This window comes from Salmo salar, chromosome ssa19, assembly GCF_905237065.1.
Source record: "Salmo salar chromosome ssa19, Ssal_v3.1, whole genome shotgun sequence".
NCBI lineage: Eukaryota > Metazoa > Chordata > Actinopteri > Salmoniformes > Salmonidae > Salmo > Salmo salar.
In genome coordinates, this window is record NC_059460.1 from 13,282,971 (window position 1) to 13,293,739 (window position 10,769).

Below are 10,769 nucleotides of genomic sequence, written 5' to 3' on the forward strand. Positions count from 1 at the left end.
CGGTATTATACCGTTACTGTCGGAGACCTACAGTAATATCAGAAAGTATTAAGATCCCTTGACTTCTTCCACATTTTATTACGTTACAGCCTTATCCTAAAATTTATTAAATAGTTTTTCCCCCTCATCAATCTACACACAATACCCCATAATGACAAAGCAAAAAAATGTTTTTACACATTTTTTCAAAAAAATTAATGAAATTTACATAAGTATTCAGACCCTTTACTCAGTACTTTGTTGAAGCACCTTTAGCAGCGATTACAGCATTGAGTCTTCTTGGGTATGACGCTACAAGCTTGGTACACCTGTATTTGGGGAGTTTCTCCCATTCTCTCCAGATCCTCTTAAGCTCTGTCAGGTTGGATGGGGAGCGTCGCTGCACAGCTATTTTCAGGTCTCTCCAGAGATGTTCGCTTGGGTTCAAGTCCGGGGCTCCGGCTGGGCCACTCAAGGAAACTTGTCTCGAAGCCACTCCTGCGTTGTCTTGGATGTGTGCTTAGGGTTATTTTCGTGATGGAAGGTGAACCTTCGCCCCAGTCTGAGGTCCTGAGCAGGTTTTCATCAAGGATCTCTCTGTAATTTGCTAAGTTCATCTTTCCCTCTATCCTGACAAGTCTCCCAGTCCATGCCACTGAACAACATCCCCACAGCATGATGCTGCCACCACTATGCTTCACCGTAGGTTTCCTCCAGACGTGACACTTGGCATTCAGGCCAAAGAGTTTAATATTGGTTTCATCCGACCACAGAATTTTGTTTTCATGGTCTAAGAGTCCTTCAGGTGCCTATTGGCAAACTCCAACCGGGCTGTCATTTACTGAGAAGTGGCTTCAGTCTGGCCACTCTTCCATAAAGGCCTGATTGGTGGAGTGCTGCAGAGATAGTTGTCCTTCTGGAAGGTTCTCCCATCTCCACAGAGGAACTCTGGAGCTCTGTGTGACCATCGGGTTCTTGGTCACCTCCCTGACCAAGGCCCTTCTCCCCCGATTACTCAGTTTGGACGGGCGGCCAGCTCTAGGAAGAATCTTGGTGGTTCCAAACTACTTCCATTTAAGAATGTTGGAGGCCAATGTGTTCTTGGGGACCTTCAATGTCGCCGAATGTTTTTGGTACCCTTCCTCAGATCTGTGCCTCGACACAATCCTGTCTCGGAGCTCTACAGACAATTCTTTCGACCTCATGGCTTGGTTCTTGCTCTGACATGCACTGACAACTTTCGGACCTTATATAGACAGGTATGTGCCTTTTCAAATCATGTCCAATCAATTGAATTTACCACAGGTGGACTCCAATCAAGTTGTAGAAATATCTCAAGGATGCTCAATGGAAACAGGATCCACCTGAGCTCAATTTCGAGTCTCATACGAAAGGGTCTGAATACTGTATAAATGCAAATAAGGTATTTTATTACATTTGCCAACATTTATAGAAATCTGTTTTCGCTTTGTCATTATGCAGCATTGTGTGTAGAATGATATATATAATATGTGGAATAAGGGAAGGGGTCTGAATACTTTCCAAATGCACTGTATACCTGAGGGGCTGTGTTATTGAACTCACAAGGCAGTATCACAGTAAACCGTATAAATTATGTGATGTTTAATATTCGTAAACATCAGCTGTTTCTGAGATCGCACAGTAAAGTTTAGAGTATGGCCTACAAATAATAACCGTAAACTCCTACTCAACAACCAAAACCATCTATTGTAATGACAGATCATGCAGTGTGTTTTCAGGAGTGTCTACATGCTCTGAAGGTCCCTATTAGACGAGTCATTGTTGTGAGAAGTGGCACGGTGCCACACAGGTGCCACAGCAAGCAGATGCTGTCGTAGCCTGTCACTGTTGAGTGGTAGACCGCAGGAAGAATACCCCCCCCCCCCCCCGAGAGAGAGAAAGAAAGAGAGAGGGGAGGGAAAGAGAGGGAGACTGAGAGATGGAGAGAGAGAGAGACAGCGACAAAGACAGGATTGAGCTCGGTTTCGACATTGTTGTGTATCATGGGACCTCCTGTCAATCCTCCAGACAATGCCTCTCCTCTCCATTCATTCTGGGGTTTAACTGACAATAACGGCTCTAACTGTCATGGCTGACGGCTATATTATTCACCATGACAAATGGGGTTGAGTGAAGAGAGGTGCGGATGCCAGAGATCACCTCCCCCCTCTCTAATCCATACGTGTCTCTTTAATCCCCCCATCCCGACTCACACACACACACACATCCCACACCCCCTTACGTATGCTCGCCTCTAAAAAGTGACAACTTCATTATTAGACTGTAGAGGAATATAGAAATAATAGCTTTTCTGTGGTCGTCAGTGTGTGTGTGTGTGTTAGTGTTGAGTGAAAAGGCTTCTGACATGTCTGAGAGCTATTGTTAAACCATATGACAGATGTCATTATGAAGACTTAGGAAAAAGGCACATAAAGCCATCAACGAGATTGACTGTCATCTGCCAAGAGTCAAACACTGTGACCAAGTCCTGAGTTACTACAGCGTAAGACTAGAGTGGAAAATTAATATAGCTATGGTGTCATACTCTTCCCGTACCGAAATGCATTACTTCCAAAAACTGTTCCACAAACACCAACAACTATCACAGAATATTCTCTAAAAGCTGCATGTTCAAGATGAGTCTATTAGTGGGCCTATATTCCTGTCAGTTATGATACGAGAAGGGAGAATAGATTATAAGGCTGCTATCAGGGGCCTTGGGCCGTATAGTACTGTCTGCTGTTACAATTCATTAAGTGAGGATAGGCCCTATAGGATTATCTCTGTTCAGAGGCCGGGTTTAGACGCTGGCATCAGGCAGCCTTTCTGACAGGTCATTATGGCGCATCACACTGGGACCCACTGCAGAAAGAGGAGAGGATCAGGAGCAGGCCCACCATGCCACTGTGTGTGTGTGTGTGTGTGTGTGTGTGTGTGTGTGTGTGTGTGTGTGTGTGTGTGTGTGTGTGTGTGTGTGTGTGTGTGTGTGTGTGTGTGTGTGTGTGTGTGTGTGTGTACTTGTGCGTGTGCACCCCAACAGAGATGGGGTAGTAAGACCTGCTCTTCTCTGAGATGTGTGTGGAGGGTTCCCTGCTACACTAATGACTTATAGTTGTACACACTAGGCTCTGGAAGGCTTCACAGCAGTAGAGATGCATCAGGCATGCTTCAGACTGGGAGGGGAGGTCTGATACATCGTCTTAATGCAGATGTTAAACTAGTAGGGGGCACAATGTTAGAATCATAGGAGAGTGAGCCAATGTGTACTGGATAGCATAGATGAATACACACACACACATACAGTATCATTCAAAATTTTGGACACACCTACTCATTCAATGTTTTTTCTTTATTTGTACTATTTTCCCAATGTAGAATAATAGTGAAGACATCAAAACTATGAAATAACACATATGGAATCACGTAGTGACCAAAAAAGTGTTAATCAAATCAAAATATATTTTATATTTGAGATTCTTCAAAGTAGCCACCCTTTGCCTTGATGACAGCTTTGCACACTCTTGGCATTCACTCAACCAGCGTCATGAGGTAGTCACCAGGAATGTATTTCAATTAACAGGTGTGCCTGGTTAAAAGTAACTTTGTGTAATTTCTTTCATTCTTAATGTGTTTGAGCCAATCAGTTCTGTTGTGATAAGGTAGGGGTGGTAAACAGCAGAAAGCCCTATTTGGTATGAGACCACATCTATATTATGTCAAGAACAGCTCAAATAAGCAGAGAGAAACGACAGTCCATCATTAATAGAAGACATGAAGGTCAGTCAATCTGGAAAATGTCAAGAACTTTGATGAAACTGGCTCTGATGAGGACCGCCACAGGAAAGGAAGACCCAGAGTTACTTCTGCTGCAGAGGATAAGTTCATTAGAGTTACCAGCCTCAGAAATTGCAGCTCAAATAAATGCTTCACAGAGGTCAAGTAACAGACACATCTCAATATCAACTGTTCAGAGAAGACTGTGTGAATCAGGCCTTCTTGGTCAAATTGCTGCAAAGAAACCACTACTAAAGGACACCAATAATAAGAAGATACTTGATTGGGCCAAGAAACACAAGCAACGAACATTAGACTGGTATAAATCTGTCCTTTGGCCTGATGAGACCATATTTGAGATTTTTGGTTCCAACCGCCTTTGTGAGACGCAGGGTAGATGAATGGATGATCTCTGCATGTGTGGTTCCAACTGTGAAGCATGGAGAAGGAGGTGTGATGGTGTGGGGTTCTTTTTCTGGTGTGACAAAGCTCCCACTCTGTCTGCCGAATTCTTTCTCTTTGCTCTTGTTTTCCTTAATAGGATGTCGGTGAGTGGAGCCGGGAGGGTTGTCAGCGAAATTGGACACACCTGGGCTCGGGTGTGTCCCAGGATAAATGCACCTCTTCCCCATTCATTGAGGAGACTCTCTCCATGCAGACACCCTGATAGATTTTGGTCAATTACACTACTGATTACTGAATACACACACGATTGTTAATTGTATTTAGTTTACTTTAGTTAATAAATATATTTTGTTATTCCTCATCTCCACGTCGTCTCCCTTTTTGTTACGGGCTTCGAGCCGGTTCGTGACACTGGTGACACTGTCAGTGATTTATTTCGAATTCAAGGCACACTTAACCAGTATGGCATTCTGCAGCGATACCCCATCCCATCTGGTTTGCGCTTAATGGGACTATCATTTGGTTTTCAACAGGACAATGACCCAACACACCTTGAGGCTGTGTAAAGGCTATTTGACTAAGAGAGAGATGGAGTGCTGTATCAGAATACCTGGCCTCCACAATCACCCGACCTCAACCCAATTGAGATGGTTTGGGATGAGTTGGACTGCAGAGTGAAGGAAAAGCAGGCTCAGCATATGTGGAAACTCCTTCAAGACTGTTGGAAAATCATTTGAGGCGAAGCTGGTTGAGAGAATGCCAAGTGTGCAAAGCTGTCATCAAGGCAAAGGGTGGCTACTTTGAAGAATCTCAAATATAAAACATTGTTTAACACTTTTTTGGTTACTACATGCATCCATATATGTTATTTCATAGTTTTGATGTCCAAAATTTTGACTCGTACTGTACATACAGTTGAAGTCGAAAGTTTACATACACTTAGGTTGGACTGTATCACAATTCCAATGGGTCATGCACTAAGTTGACTGTGCCTTTAAACAGCTTGGAAAATTCCAGAAAAGGATGTCATAGCTTTAGAAGCTTCTGATAGGCTAATTGACATAATTTGAGTCAATTGGAGGTGTACCTGTGTATGTATTTCAAGGCCTACCTTCAAAATCAGTGCCTCTTTGCTTGACATTTTGGGAAAATCTAAAGAAATCAGCCAAGACCTCAGAAAAAAAATGGTAGACCTCCACAAGTCTGGTTCATCCTTGGGAGCAATTTCCAAATGCCTGAAGGTACCACGTTCATCTGTACAAACAATAGTATGCAAGTATAAACACCATGGGACCACGCAGCCGTCATACCGCTGTCTCCTAGAGATGAACGTACTTTGGTGCCAAAAGTGCAAATCAATCCCAGAACAACAGCAAAGGACCTTGTGAAGATACTGGAGGAAACAGGTACAAAAGTATCTATATAGAAGAAGCCACTGCTCCAAAACCGCCATAAAAAACCCAGACTACGTTTTGCAACTGCACATGGGGACAAAGATCGTACTTTTTGGAGAAATGTCCTCTGGTCTGATGAAACAAAAATAGAACTGTTTGGCCATAATGACCATCATTATGTTTGGAGGAAAAAGGGGGAGGCTTGCAAACCGAAGAACACCATCCCAACCGTGAAGCATGGGGGTGGCAGCATCATGTTGTGGGGGTGCTTTGCTGCAGGAGGGACCTGGTGCACTTCACAAAATAGGTGGCATCATGAGGAAGGACAATTATGTGGATATTTTGAAGCAACATCTCAAGACATCAGTCAGGAAGTTAAAGCTTGGTCGCAAATGGGTCTTCCAAATCGACAATGACCCAAATCATACTTCCAAAGTTGTGGCAAAATGGCTTAAGGACAACAATCCCATAGAAAATTTGTGGGCAGAACTGAAAAAGCGTGTGCGAGCGAGGAGACCTACAAACCTGACTCAGTTACACCAACTCTGTCAGGAGGAATGGGCCAAAATTCACCCAACTTATTGTGGGAAGCTTGTGGAAGGCTACCCGAAACATTTGACCCAAGTTAAACGATGTAAAAGCAATGCTACCAAATACTAATTGAGAGTATGTCAACTTCTGACCCACTGGGAATGTGATGAAAGAAATAAAAGCTGAAATAAATCATTCTCTCTACTATTATTCTGACATTTCACATTCTTAAAATAAAGTGGTGATCCTAACTGACCTAAGACAGGGAATTTTTACTAGTATTAAATGGCAGGAATTGTGAAAAACGGAGTTTAAATGTGCATCCAGGCATGCACACACATGAACAAACACGATTGAATACAAACCCAGTAGTAATAACTCCTCTATGAGAATCCTTTCTTGATGGACATAATGTGTATGAGTTGTTCATATTGGCAGCAGAACGATTATCTACTGTGTCATGCTTGAGCTTAATACCCACTCATGTTTGATGTCAGTGACTCCCAGTTCAGCTAAATGTCTGTCTGATGCTATCTTCCCTTTCACAGAGAGTAGAAATAGAGAGAGAGCGGGAGAGAGAAAGGAAGAGAAGCAGAGGGAGGGAGAGAGGGAGAGAGAAGGAGAGAGAGAGAACAAAAAAGAGAGAGTGACGGACAGAGAGAGAGAGAGAGAGAGATGCTACAGTGGGATGTTCCATATGTGCAGCAGACCTGGATCAATAAGCCTTGTTGCTATGGCAGACCAGAGAGAGAGAGAGAGAGAGAGAGAGAGACGGACGGGGTATCTGAAGGTAGATGGTATCGATTTGCTCCCGTTTAAACAAACCTCCGTAATGCAATTCCGAGGGTAACTGACACACACACACTGACGACCACGGAAAAGCTATTATTTCTCAATATTGCAAAACAAATTGTACGTCTGTGACTTTGAGGCCACAGACGATTGAGAAACACAAGAGAGCAGAGCCCTTTAAATTGATCTGCCATTTTATTTAACTTGACCTCTCATAAACAAGGAAGATTATTAGAGGCTTAGATGATAAACCTGTTTCGCTGGGAAACTGCCTGACTCACAGACATGGACAGACAAACAGACAGGAAGGGGATACTAGATCTCATCAAAATGAAAGGGACAGCTCAGCTACCCGTCTCATATAGAGCTAAGAGCAGCTCAACTAGCCCTAATGTAATGTGTGATTGACTTCTCCCCTTCATATGTCTGAGTCCGAGTCTGGCCCAGCCAGCTCCTAAAGACCTAGGATTTATGGGGGGCTCATTGGAAGTGGGAGTGCACACACACACACACACACACACACACACACACACACACACACACACACACACACACACACACACACACACACACACACATATATATAGAAAGCATGCACACACGCACGCACGCACACACACACACACACACACACACAGCTTTCTCAATCACACAGTGGTGAATTAACAGGAATATGTAAATGCATTAGATGAGCATTAGATGAAATTACCCAGCCTGGGCTGCTCCCTCCCAGCTAATATTCATGGCTAATTACAAGGTGCTGGTCGACTGTCTATCAACATGGTTGGTGACGCGAGCAGACGTTACAAAGACCTGTTGGCCTAGGAGATGAGTGCAGAGACTGGATTAATGTTCATGACTGAGAAAACAGTGTTGAACTTCAGATGGGTGCTGAGGGGAACACCATCAGGCTTGACAATGTAATGCACAGAAATGAAGTTGTGAGTTTGTAGGAACTCGATAGGATTTTGTCAGACCCTGGGTTCAAATACTATTCTATTTTTTTTTTTAATACTTTGAGTGTTTACTGTAGCTTTTGCAACAGGAAAGCTCAATCAAGGACAGCTAAAGTATTTGAAATAATTTCAAATAGTATTTGAACCCAGGTCCGAATCTTGTACATGCGTTACGCGTAGAAACTTTACTCCCTCCAGAGAAATGAGTAGGACTTTCTTCAAACATCTCACTCTTCAAGGTCATACATCTCTCTGCGTTCCTGTTGCTTTAATTCATCTTTATTTAAGGATTCATATCTAATTCTACCAGTGGGCCTAGATTACCCTTTTGTTATTGACTCTGGCACGGCGAAAGAAAACCTGTTGGATTATTTCAATTGAAATGTTTATTTTTTTAGGCTCATAGCCAATTGCACACTGTGCAGCGAAGGTTTACTCACCACATTGATCTCCTGGACAATATTGAGGGTGGAAATCCCAGGATACATCATCACCCTTCGATGGCTCCTACCCAACTTCTATAAGAGACCGGGCCGTCCGGCTGCTCTCTCTACACACGCTACGAGAGAGAAGAGCACAAGGTTAAAAGATTAGCAAAGTTCTGTTGAGGTTTGATGCCCCAAAGTAATGCATACCTGTCTGGAGCTTTGCATGCTGGGAGCTAGAAAAGCTAGAAATCTCTCGCTTAAAGGTCCAATGCAGCCGTTTTTATCTCAATATCAAATCATCTCTGGGTAAAAATTAAGTACCTTACTGTGATTGTTTTCAATTAAAATGGTCCAAAACAAAAATAGCTTCTTAGCAAAGAGCAATTTCTCAAGAAAGAATCTTCCTCCTCTCTTACGCTGTCTCCCTCTCCTTCTCTTCTCCCATCCTCTCCCTCCCTTTCTCTCTTCATCAGTATGCTGTCAGGTCATCTTCATACGTCCCCTATGAGGAATCCCCCTTTAGGTGGGAGATAAAGATAAACATTATGTTCCATAATTCATCCCGTTAATAAAGGAAGCATTTGCTTTTCAGATGTGGGAAAACATTATTATCTGTGCTCTGAAGGGAATCGCTGGAGACACTATCTCATTGATTGCAATATTCAATGGCGACATGTTGCACTACGGTAGTTGGTGCTACACATGGTTTAGTAGATAGCAGATAGTGGATTGTATAATGTCAGAGGCAATAGCAATATTTTTTATTCATGCAATACCTTCAGTTGCACTCCCTATCAGTTTGATCGTTCTCGTTTGAACACGCTCGACAGAAATGACTTGACTATTTTCGTGAATTGTATTTCTATGTTGTTATGCCTGTATTACAGAGCCAGTGGGTGGTAACTCACATTCCCAAGAGTGTTATCATGCCTGTAAGACATTCAAAACAGTCAGGCCTGGTACTCAGTCTGTGCATCAGGTCAAACTGAACATCTTGTAAAACAAAGGCTGGTACAGTAGATGGCTATGTTAACCCCTGACACAAATACACACACACTTGAATAACTTGCATGTAAACAGATATGTATCTATGCTAGATGTGACTGAATGTGGGCCTAGAACATAAATCTTCCTGCTTTCTCAGTGTCACTACAGGACCCTTTCATTTCTATATTTTTATTTGGGGGCGGCAGGTAGCCTAGTGGTCAGCGTGTTGGGCCAGTAACTGAAAGGTTGCTGGATTGAATCCCTGAGCTGACAAGATAAAAATCTGTTGTTCTGCACCTGAACAAGGCAGTTAACCCATTGTTTCCTGGTAGGCTGTCATTGTAAATAAGAATTTGTTCTTAACTAACTTGCCTAGTTAAATAAAATATATTTTTAAATGTGTGTAGTGCTGTTCTTGTCTCTTTATCAGGTTGAGTAGCTGATGCATTTGCAACAGCTAATGGGGATAATAAAATAACAATAACAGACACACAGCTGAGTCAGGCCCACTAGGTCTGGGCTAATGATACACACTCAAAGATGGATACCGGCCCACCTTACCGGCTGTCTTGGAGCCGAAGGCCAGCTGAGCCATATTAAAACCATGGTGTCACAGCGGGCACACACACACACACACACACACACACACACACACACACACACACACACACACACACACACACACACACACACACACACACTGCCGTGCTGTTTGGCATGCTGCTCTGTCGCCTTACGTTAGTCCTGAAGAGTTACCCAGGGAATAGTTATATCCATACTGATCACTGCCCACACCCTTCTGGCCCTGAGAAATCAACAGGCAGGACATATATATTTGCCTTAGATTGCCTCTTCCGCATTTGTCCCCCCATAAATGCTTTTACAGCTCTACTAATGCCACTACGGGGAATAAGCAAGGTTACAGTGGATAAGATGAGGCTGAGATTTAGTTGGCGGTTCAGACAGCGCCGGACGAGTGATGAGGAAGGGACTGGTGTTGGGCTGTGTTAGCATTGTTAGCATGCTGTGTGTGTTGATATGTGTGTGTGTGTGTGTGTGTGTGTGTGTGGGAAGGCATCACAGATGCTGCCTGTGTGTGCTCCCAAGCTGGGTCTAGTGAGAATATTCCTCAGCCTAATGTGACAACACCACCCCATTGTACTCTCAACACATGCATTGAGTTTACTGTAGAGTGTGACATGTCTGTTCCATGTGTTGTTGTTTTGCTGGTGAAGGATTGCATAATTCAAGCCCTGTACTGTACCACAGCTATGGTGTTATGTCTATACCAAGCCCTCTGAATACATAAGAAGCATGTTTGGTTGAATGAGGAAGCTCCCTCTGTGACTATCTCTCTGTGTCTCTCTCTCTCTCACTCTCTCTCCCTCTGTGACTCTATCTCTCTGTGTCTCTCTCTGTGTCTGTGTCTCTCTCTCACTCTCTCTCCCTCTGTGACAATCTCTTTCTCTCTCTGTCTGTGTGTCTCTCTCTCTCTCTCTCCC